General features: G+C 28.2%; 1 protein-coding gene across 5 annotated transcripts in view; it reads right to left on the reverse strand.

Annotated features, from left to right (window-relative positions):
* Positions 1 to 12,484, reverse strand: part of LOC149054468 (filamin-A-like) — a 121,068-nt gene that overhangs the window by 95,667 nt on the left and 12,917 nt on the right. The window lies entirely within an intron of this gene.

Genomic DNA, 12,484 nt, shown 5'->3' on the forward strand with positions numbered 1-12,484 from the left:
CGCTTCAAATTTTTGAACTACAAAATAATTTGCAAATATTCATGGTTTGACGAATTTTTATCAATATTTGAACTTCAAATGCTAATAAAAAAAAAAATTGTGTTCATGTATTCTTATAATTTTTTAATCACTATAAGAATAACTCATAAGGAACCTTGTATTAAATTTTCAAGTTTTTTTGGTCATCCAAAATCAACACTTCAAAAAAAATTCTCATAAAAATCGAACATTTCAGTGGTCTATAAACAACTCAAAAAAAGTCAAAAATGTTTGAAAATTAAACTGTATATAGATAACACTAACATGAGCATTTGGTGAAAATTTCAAGTACCTATTTATATTGATTAGTTTTTGAATTACAACCATATAAAAAAATCAATTTGGTCGAAAACTGGTTTTGCGTAAAAATTCCCGTTTTCTGTCACTTTTTTTGTTGTTTTTTTCGATTTGTTTCAGTGGCGTCCCTAGACCCTTTTATAGGGGGGGGGCGAGCTACATACATTACCTATATATATGAAAATACACCAATTACTAGGTGTTTTACCTGATTTAACTCGGGGTATCTAATGTCATTAGGGCATCTGACATAGGCATAGTTAAAGATACAAAAAACAAAGTTTAATTAACAGAGTCACAGTATTAAAATATTTGTGTACATATTAAATTATTTAAATTTAAATTAATGAAAATTAACACACAAAATAAATAATCCTTGCCTTTTTTTGCGTGAATGCTGTACGGATAAAGTTATTTGGAGGGATATTAGACATTTCTAGTAACTTTGCTTTAATTATTTCAGACGGACATGTTCCCGGTAAGAAATGTCCTATATCGGAACTAAGTGTTGTGACACTAATGGTACAAGAAGTAATAGTTGAGGTAACTTGTACATAAGCACATTTTAATATCGGTAAATCACCGTCATGGATAGATGTATTTTTATTTTTATTCTGACGATTTATTAGAATCTGTTTTTGCACGTTTAACCCATGATGCAAGAGAATTTGTTTGTCCAACGCGTTTCTTATTGCTTTTATCCATGTTCACACTGTTAGTAAGTTATTACTTGTTCACGAAGGAAAACAAAACATAAAACTATGAAAATTGTATTCGAAATATTAATTTATCGTTATTCAATATTCGTTATTATAAACTAGTATCACAACAGCTGAAGGCGGAAACCACAGAATGGAACTGTCTTATTATTTTATTATCACGTCATAATAATATCACCGAATAATCATGGTTGAACTTCGAGAGAATAACCAGATACCAGAAAAGTCACCTACCTACCAGATAGCAGCTGCCTCGTGATAACTGATAACATATTTTGTTTTTTAATTTTATTCGTAGTGATAACAATATAATATTGGTTTTTTTTTTTTGGTCTAATATGCAATATCACTATATCAGCGTACTTTTATATTTTTTTCCTAGTATTATATTTTAATATAAATAATGAACATTTTAAGAAAGAAAATAAAGGTCATGGAGAGGGTGACTGCCCCATTCGCCCCCCCCCCCTTGAGGACGCCCCCGATTTGTTTGAAAACTGTTGGAAAATGTTTACTTTTGAACTCTATAATGCACTAAGGATATTCACTTTTCCATCGGAAACCACCCCCAAAGTTTGAAATTGAAGCATTATTTCGACTAGTTAAGCTGTACACAGACACAAAAAAAAAACACACATCATTGTAAAATCAAAACATTCATCACTCCGTTCAGAATCTAAAACACACATCATTGTAAAATCAATACATTCATAACAACGTTCTGAATCTAAAAAAAAAACATACATCATTGTAAGATCAATGTACGTTCATCACTCCGTTCAGAATCTAAAATTTCTAATTTAATACTTTCTATATATTTTGCAGTGTGTACAAATGCTGAAATATAAGATCAATTCTATAAATATTGTTTGGGCAACGAAGTTTTGTTCAACATTATGTAGTAAAAAAAAAAATAATATATTCAGTCGACTCTCGATAATTCGAAATTGACGGGACTATTGAAAAACTTCGAATTACCGAGAATTCGAATTGTCGAGTAGTTCGAAATAACGAGAGGGCAACAAAAATTTGAATTATAGAGAATTTTTATTATTAAATTTTTTTATTAGGTATTGTACATACATACATATTAATTATTTCAGTAAATTAGGTGATACATATTAGAGTTATTTATTATTAATTTTAACATTTTTAATTATTTATTATTATTATAAATTAATATTATTTTTTTAAGAAATCTGTAATGGTTTTCTTGCTTCATTGAATTTAGTTTCATTTTTTCAATAGTATTTTCTATAGTAAACAAAGCATCAAAAACCTTAACAGTGACTTCTGACTGGAGCGAAAAATTTTGAATTACCGAGTGTACTTAAATGCATTGCTTTTGTTCGAATTACCGCGTGATTTTCAAGGAACCGAGTATTTATTTCGAATCACCGAAGGTTTAAAGTTATTGAAGGTTTGAATTATTGAGAGTCGACTGTACTTATCAATTGTGCGTACTTATAATTATATGTGGGATGTAATATTATTATTATCATGTAATTTATAAACATTATACGTAAAAAATGTATTATTTTGATGTAAAGTACCATAATATCATGACATTATTTTAGGGACAACGCCCATCTGCGGTATTCGGATTACATTAAATGCCCGTTAAGCGCGTATCTACATTCTACAATCTACAATATATAGGTAATGCGAGTCTGCCGGCTGATGGGTTGAGAAATAATCAATAAAAACTGATCGATATTCATATGGTATTATGTCAAAAAAGTATAATATTATGCTATGTTGTTTACTCATCATCATTGTTATTGTTGTAAAACGATGATATTGGAATAGCTACTCCACTTGTCGGTTAAATTACAATAATATATTATCATAAGTATTGAAAATTTAATATTTTATAAGCGCTCTGCAGAGTCGTGTTATGAGGTCCGTTGAGTTTGTCCACACGAAATAAACAATAAGTGCACTTTTTTTCCACTAAATAATTTTGAAAATGTGGCCAAATGACCGCATGTATGGTCATTTTTGGCATACTTTTTAAATTTAGATAGGAACATTCGACAAATCAATAATATTTTGATATCAAGCATTTGTTAGAAAAAATCGGTTCAGCGAATAGAATGGATAATAATAATAATTACATAATATTGAATTATGACCATAGTTTTGCGATAGATAGAGGTGGTCACGGGTTAATAGTTTTCAAGTAAAATACCTACCTATATATTATTATACACATTTAATTTAATTCGTTCATCAGCGTATATACACATCGAACTATTTTTTGTGTCTACCTATATAATTTATCATTATAGGTGCTGCGTTATTATTATATACTAGGACGCGAGTACCTATTACTGAACAATACGACATTATACCTCCCAGCTTGGTATAATGCTTGTTTGTAGAATAGGTATATTACATCAATACGCGCATAATATCAAGATGACTGTTAATCTCGAGTTTTCTGGTACACTTGGTTCTACATAATTATTGTCAGTCAGTGGTTTTTTTTCAATCGTTACGAAATACCTAATACTATATTATATTTTTAACCGATTAATAGTTAGGTAGGTACCTATACCATAACAGCCATGATAACCACCATAGGTGATTTATTTTTGAAATTGATAAAAAGATGTGTCCATCACATTCCAACACATCATTGAAAAAATGGAAACCAAAGGAATAGCCAACCATCTACACATGTCTGATTCTTGATCTCGATATCATAGGTACTCAATAGTCAATACTTGATTCCTCTACTGCAATGATTATGCTAAATACATATCTAATTCTTGTTAACCCCTAAATTCAGAATTTCGCATACTAATGCAGACTATTAATATTAATCTCGTATTTTCTCGTAAACTTGGTAGTTGGTTCTATACAATATTTAATGTCAATCGGTGGTGGATTTTTAATGATTAATTATTGGTTGCGATAAATAACCCACGATACAAATTTATTGTTGACCGATAAATAGCTTGTTACTTTAAATAGTAATCTTAAAAAAAACCCTGGATTTACATTAGTGTTCAATTATGTCATATTATCCATCACATTCCAACACTAAATTGAAATCCAAATAAATTCTTGAGCATTTACAAATGTCTGATTCTTGGTTTCGATATTATACTTAACAGTCCTAAATATTTTTTTTATAAGGGTTTTGAATAAATTATGACAACCATTTGTTAGTGTTTAAAATACGGAAAACATGGTTTTACTATACCAAAATATATTGTTTTATACTCGCATCCCCACCCTTAAAATATATATTGTATTATTATAATAGCTAAATTTAGTTGATTCGTTTATATTTAACTATAAACACGAGTAAGTACGAAAATATCTCAAGTTTCGTTTACTATTTTATCGTTTGTATATTTTGATTGCGTTCCAAAATATTTAACTCTTAGTCATACAACCATTTGTTATACACATTTATATTATTAATATAATATTGTACATAAATAAAATATAAATTACATAAATAATATAACATATTTGACTTTTTCGTAAATTAAAAAGATAATAGTTCTAAACAATATGATTTATAATAATGCACTATAAAATAAACCCTAAGAGAATTATTATTTATCGTGGTTATTAGTAGGATATAATATAGGTACTTAGGTGTTAGGTGTGTGTAGCATTGTGGTAGTTTTGCATACATTGTACGAAAATAATTTTGTATAACGATCCCATATTGCATTGAAATGGTTTGCGAACAAAAACCGTTATCATTTCAAAACGTGACGAAACACGAATGCGCGTATTATATAAACACGAACAAGTGAACGTTTATTCTGCGAGAAAAAAATGTGAACTGTACCTGGGAATAATAATATAACAAGAAAAGAGATTTACAAAAGTGAATATATTTTAATCCCCTACACGTATACAAAACTCACGTAAATATCAGTATCTCAATTATCCGCTGTATTCCTACTTTTAGAACTTCAGAAAATAGTTTTACGAAAACGTAAAATAAGTCGAGGAGATTAGTTAACAGTGATTTCTGAAATCCATCGTAAAATATTTATATTATTATATCAATATCATTCACATAGGTAGTAATTACTATACATTTAAAAAAAAAAGCTCGGGAAAAAACGCGGATCTTGAAATACTACAGATTTGTTAATTGTTTGCTTTAAGTTTCAATTATATTTTAAAATTTTAGAACCGTAATAAAAGAATAAAGAAGCACGTTATAGACGTAAGAGTTGAAGTAGTTGCTCGATAACAGATTATTTTATCATCAAATAATCCATTGTATTATATAATTTAATAATGTTATACCTCGATGCTGATACTTGTTTTTATGAGTTACCTAATAGTCAACTTAAACTTTAAATCGCCATGAAATAATTAGATGGATTACAAATCGAGGCTCTTAAGGTCGAAAAATCGAGCTTGAAAAACAATAGAATAAGAATACATATAACATATCTAAGCAGATTTGACACTATTATTTATTATTACAATATAAAATTGCACTTGGCGTTACTTCATATATTATATATATATAGGTATCTACATACTGTACCTAATATTTAATTTTGACGGATTTATGATTTATGAGGAAGTTCAGTAAGTGTTGTATAATGTTATAAATTATAATCATCTGACGCTCAGGATCTAGTTTCATGCGCATGAGACGAGATCCAAGTGTGACATGCATAAGTAATATATCCACCTAATATTTATTATTTCACTGGGCTAAGTTTTTAGTCACAACTATTAAAAGTTCGATTTCTTTTAAAACGTATCGCAGTTGAATAAAATTACTTTCGATTATATAAAATATTGAGTTTTTACTATTCAATGACGTTTTAATAATTTCTGCTCTTATATGGTAATAGTAGATATAATGGCTATAAAGCATAAACTAGTTTAAGAGAGCAATAAAATAAAAAAAATTATGCATAGGTATGATTTAATGTATAGCTTCTAATAGGTTAGATTCTAACCTATTTACTCGGCGAAAACAATTATATTTTCTAAAAACATAAAACGTTTATTTAATAATTATAGTTTCTGCTTTCACAGACTTATTCGTATTTTTTTTTTAAATGGTTTATCAACAATATTATATAGTAATTTTCTAAACAGAAACCGATTCCTTTTATTTCGATTAAAATATACATTTTGGAAGTCACTTGAGATTTAGTTATGTATACGACGTTAAGTGTTAAGGCGGAACTGTTTACGACGATATTATTTTTCATAACTTTCTACCACTATTTTGGCCTGTCGGCAGTCAATTCGGTGGTCTAATGGTGAAACAAAAACGTATCTTATAAAAATGGAAAATTTATTAGAGGGACCCAGCTTGAATGTTTAGACAAACACGAATAGTCAATATTATCTTTGGTCAATTAAAAATAATTGTTGACGAACATGGTTTAATAATGTGAGTACTTGCGAATATTATGTGCGTACGTTATTATTACTGACAACAGTGCGAATTCCGAATATGGTCAAATAAACTTTACGACAGTTGTTAAGAAATCCGTCACGTTCGCGGATGTCCAATATATTTTGTGGTTAATAGCTATTAGCCACACGAATTAAATAGAAATGGTTTGAAATACGCTATTAAATGCATATGCGTATTTGTGTTATGACTTTGTGACTCCAGGGACAATGGTTGAATTAAACAATTATTCGCAAATGGATGACGATTATACGATTTTCGATGTTGCGGATAACAACATTAACAACTAACTATTATACGTATTAAACAGTACTTGCCTACCTTATTCTTATAATATAAAGTGTGATGCAGAACCTAAAATTTACTGTTCATAGATGCATGACAACAAATATTATGTAATAAAACATTTTCCCCAGGAACTTAACCCTTTCTATGCATAATATACATATACACAATATACATATATAATTTAAAAAGCACGAGATGAAAAACTAACGTTGAATCATTCAGCATTGGTAATCGAAGGTTAGGCATATGACTTATACCTAAGTATATTATGTTCCTACCCCTACCAACTATTTGCTTCAACCACCACGGTCGGATGCCGGGAGCGTGTATTCGTCACGGTGACTACAAATTATTTAACTTCCAAGAATTCACAATGCATAGGTATTATAGTGATAATTATACGCCTAAATGTTATTTGAATGAGAGTCAATCCAAAAAACAAATAATATAAAAGGCATTCATCAGGTGGATCGTTGGTATAAATTGTTACAATAAAATAATATTATTATTATGCTATGTACGACCATAGGTATGTTATACTAATAATATATTGAATCTTTATATCGTTTATTTTATTATTATGAAAAATTTGTAAAAAATGTTAACATGATAATATCTTTATATAACTGTTATATACACTATATAACATAATATACTATATAAACTATAAAATTATTAAAATGTGCCATCAATATGACAATTATTTACCACCGTGGACGAGTGTTGGTACTAACCTAAGTAACCTACTACTATAGTAGATACCAACATATTATTTTTATTAGATTCAACGATTCAAGGTCAAGAAGGTGTATCAAAATCTATTAAGTCTTTTATTAGAATTTGGTTATTTTTACATAATATAGTTTCATTGTGTCGTGTACTTATATCTTTCCAAACAATAATAATATGGTTGCAAGCGTAAAAATATTACTATGAGTAATACGTCATAATTTTAAGCTAATCGTATGAAGTATAAATCATGAGATCTTGAACGTTTTTTAAATAAACTTGAAAAAGTGAAAATAAGAAATGGCGACCACCTACTCTGGGGCGGGCTTACAGGCACTGCACTGACTATTTTTTTTATCATTTAATGCTGGTTGCTGGTGACATTTATTTGGAATTCGGGTAAAAATATAATGCGCTAAAATTAGAAAATAAAAATAGGTACTTTATTATAATATTCGGAGGTCGTAAATAACGAATAGCTTTGATACATAATATTATGAAATACACTTACAACAGCTATGGTGCTTGTTATGTAAATGTCAAACGAGCGATGTGAATTTTAGGGGGCCGAAAGAATTAAATCAAGAAACCAAATGATGAGATAAATAATATTATTTGTGTTATAATAATAATAATATGTCCTATATCTCTACGTGTATTAATATGAGTGAAGGATTAATATGTTTTAATGAACTATATTAATATACATATAGCCACGTAGATACCTAAACATTTTTCTAAATTATTGTGTATTTGTGTGTTAGAGTGGATACCTACATATCATTTATAATATGCCGAACCTATATATCTAATCTATATGTCCTGCGAATATCAGAATTAAGAGGGGAGAAGCATCGTTAAATGCATTTAGTTGGTAATTAATTTTAGGCAAGTTTCACGATTGACATAATACAATTTAAATTTAATATGTAGTATTTTTTTAGCTTTTAATTTTGGTTTGCCTATATTATAGTATAATATAATATTATAATATATTATGTTACCAGTTTGATACTCAAAAATATAATATTTTTCTAAAAAAATGTTAGCTTCATTGATTGAAACGGATCAACCTGCGGTATATGGATTACAGACAGGTACCTACAATATTTTGAGTGTCATTACAAAAAACAAATAGAAGATATTATAATTATCGCATAAACATTGTATGCGATCGAGTCGCCGCCGCGCTGTCGCGGATCGTCAGATATCCAACTTGCACCTGCAGATGTTAAACGACGAGTATTGTAATTGTATCCTTAATAATAATAATAATAATAATAATATCATAAGATTCACATCGTATTATAATCATATGGAAAGAATAATAATGAATAATATGTACCTTACGGACTTACTTTTATGTACGCGGCGATCACCGATCTACAAAGAAATCGTAAGCAACTTACCAAACTGACAATGCAAAATTTCAAACATCGAAACGTTCTAAATGTATACAACTATAGTATTGTGATTTTATCTTTTTACATTTCAATGTTTTATAACAACGTGATATTTGCATGCATTATAAATTATAATATTAACTGTACCTATGATAACAATAATAATACCTATAAATATAGGTATAGGTATAGTAAATGGCATGTGGTATTTTTATTTGAAAACTGCAATAATAGTATCAAATAAAAATATTATAATAAAAATTATATTTACAAGGTATAACACATTGTCATTAATATAATGACAGCGTGTGCCAAAAAAGTGGTTAAAATAAAAAAACCTTCGAACGACGACCTACACCACACCGGATAGTGTAAAGTAGGTAAAAACGTTTAATGCATAATATAAAATTATAAAACATAATTATAACTAACTAAAATGGATATTTTATTTTAATATTTGTGCATTATTATTTATTATCGTGGCATTTACTACGTGACATTCTCTCCTGCAATGGACCTAACGAAAAAAGCAAATATTTATTTGCGACCTACCACAGAATATCAGTACTGCTGATACCTAACCTCCTTGAGTATCGACTGTATACAACTTGTACATATATGCAGAGGGCATATCAAGTCGAGAGCATTATACAAACCAAACATCGATGTTTGTACACTGGATGGTTTTTTTTTATATGACATCGTAAAAATATACCTTAAAAACTAAACAAACTTGACGTAAACTACCTACGTATGTGTACTATAATAACAACCATCATATATTATAGTAAGTGATATAGGTACGATAACGGCGGTTTACAAGTTAAATTTTAATAGCTGTTCGTTATCGATTCATTTCCACAAAATATTTTAGAGTGAAGTGCTTTATAATAATATGGGTACCACCCAATATATTATGCCATGGCAAGACTTTGAGGGTAAAAACTGATCATATCTATAGAAAACATATTGGTACCTACCTACCTATCTAAACGCATTTTCAGTGTAAGCCTGCCAACTTGTCAAATCCTACAGAAACACGCCTTAGCTACTTAGTGTTTTACATTCAATCATTTTAAGTTTCTAAACATAAAACATTTCGAACACCTTATATCCCCGTGGCGTCTGTTCGTCTATACTTATCAGAAAATAGTTACGATTCTCTATATCAATGTGATTACATATTGCATAAGAGTATAATCTATAAATTCATACCATCGAAAAAAACTACCGAAATATTAGGGTTGCTTAATTCTATTTAAAATGTATTTGAAAATATAGTTAATCGTATTAAAATAAGTTTAGAAATCTAGCACACTTGGAAAGTGATCTTTCCTATAGTTGTAATTTTTCGTATATTATGCCGCATATATCCCTGAAAGTATATACTGCTTTAAAGTAAAAATATTGAATAATAAAAACGATACCTACATATTATTTTGTTCATTGATTATTGATTATTGTAGTGTGTGAGTGTGTCACGTGACATATTTTTTAACACTTAAGTTTTAATACGGTTTATCATTTGTTCAGGATGATTTTTTAGAAAACAAAACAACCACCATATTTTTTTGTGTTTTATATAAGTTTGCAGATAACACTTCTGTATCAGAAGGCTTTTCAAAAAAAATAATGTCAACGTAGGAATATTAAACGAATAATATTGCGATAATTGTTTAGAAAACGATAGGTTATTAGGTACTGAGATAAGAAAGTTTAGACTTTAAATATTTGGAGTAGTACAGCATGGCTGCAAAATATTCCATACGGTCGCTTCACACGTCTTCTGTAAACTTTTTAAATACTTCTAAAAAAAAAAACTATATTAATAATTAAGCAATTATAATTATAGCACTGCAGTTACGTCAGCATTCGGACAATTTTGAGATATGAAATAACAAATAGAATAGGTATACTAAGAATTTATTATCTTCATAAAAAAAAAAAAAAAAAAAAAACATTATCAAGGAAATAAAAGAGGTGAAAATTAAATTTTTTTTATGAGTTAATAATATAGTAAAGACACGAAAGTCAACTATGATAACCATTGTCTGGAGTTCATAAAATCACACCCTGTAAAACCCACACACTTTATGATTTTAAATGACTAGGAAAAACATAATGCACCGCTTAAAGTAGGTATAATAATATATTATATACCTATATATTATGGTTTGTTAAATAAAAACAATATTCGAACTCTTGATTAAAACGATAAATGTGTATTTAATGATATTGCAGATAAAATACCATTATTGAATTCAATCAATAAATTTAAAAAGCATATTTGACAATGCATATACATAAAAATAAAAACAAAGATTAGTTATTTAAACAAGGTTAAACATTTGACACCATTGGTTTATAAAACGATCTTAATCGACCTGCGGAATCTAAAAGTAATTCATCGGGCTGATGGCATATGATTATATTATTTTAAAACCTCGTAGACTGGGTATAGATTTTTTGAAAAATAAAATAGGTGATGGCATGGTTAGTATACTCATTAACATTAAAATACGTGTATCTATTAATATATATACACTGGTGTACAAACAAATGTATACGTGTATTCACTTATGTTATTAATTAGAGCAAGGACTTTGGTACACATTTGCATATTTTCTGGTCAACGGTATATTGTATATTATTATGCTAGATAAGCATAAAATACGATTCATATTATTACAATGTGAATGAAAACTTGAAAATTAGAGTTACTTATTTTTGCTTGTTGTTTTATATTTGTCAGGTTAGCGTGTGTTGGGATTAATTTGAGGTAATTTTTAAATCATATGTTATAACTTGCTATTTCGATATCATAAAAAAATAAAAATAATGCATTTTTATTGATATATCTACCTTATATTTTACGATAGTAGAATATTGAGAAGGCATAAAACAATATTATATGCCTTATAAATAAACAAAGACCAATAATTAGTAGTATGATTTTAAATGTTTTACACAAGTTCTTATTGAACAAGAACACATAACATTCGAAATTTGAAATAATTTCCTAAAATGTCTAATGTATAAAAAATAAACTATTTGCTCAATGGAATTATTTTTTTTGACATATTCTGTGATTATTAATCGTAACTGTATTACACAGGTACGAAAATCTTTTCTATACGATTTATTTCAATTAAATATAAAAAGCAGTAATTATAAAAATTAAATAAAAATTGTTTTTAATTCACTTGCAACATATAATCTTATATCCCGAAAGGGCATAATGTAGTAAGTGTAAAATATTAGTAATATAGTGAAATATAATATATAGTAAAATACTTCGACGCATTTTTAAGGAGAGCAGCACTTGTTACCTATCTTGGATTAATTTTAGTTTTTATCAGATCGTATATAAGCAAATAAATTAAGTTTTATTACATAAGAGTATAAGACCATCCTAATATAAATATTTATACATTTATATTATTATACACAATTATAAAATCAGGCATCAAGCAGCCCTCGACATTGTTTATGTTTAATAATGGGATGTTACCGAGATCGTGGGACTTTTTTTACAAAACCGTTTGTAATAAGTGCTTACTGCTTAGGTATTAACATATCGGTAAATA

Source organism: Diuraphis noxia, unplaced genomic scaffold (genome assembly GCF_037042655.1).
Source record: "Diuraphis noxia isolate RWA-SAM2 unplaced genomic scaffold, SU_Dnox_SAM2 contig0006, whole genome shotgun sequence".
Lineage (NCBI taxonomy): Eukaryota > Metazoa > Arthropoda > Insecta > Hemiptera > Aphididae > Diuraphis > Diuraphis noxia.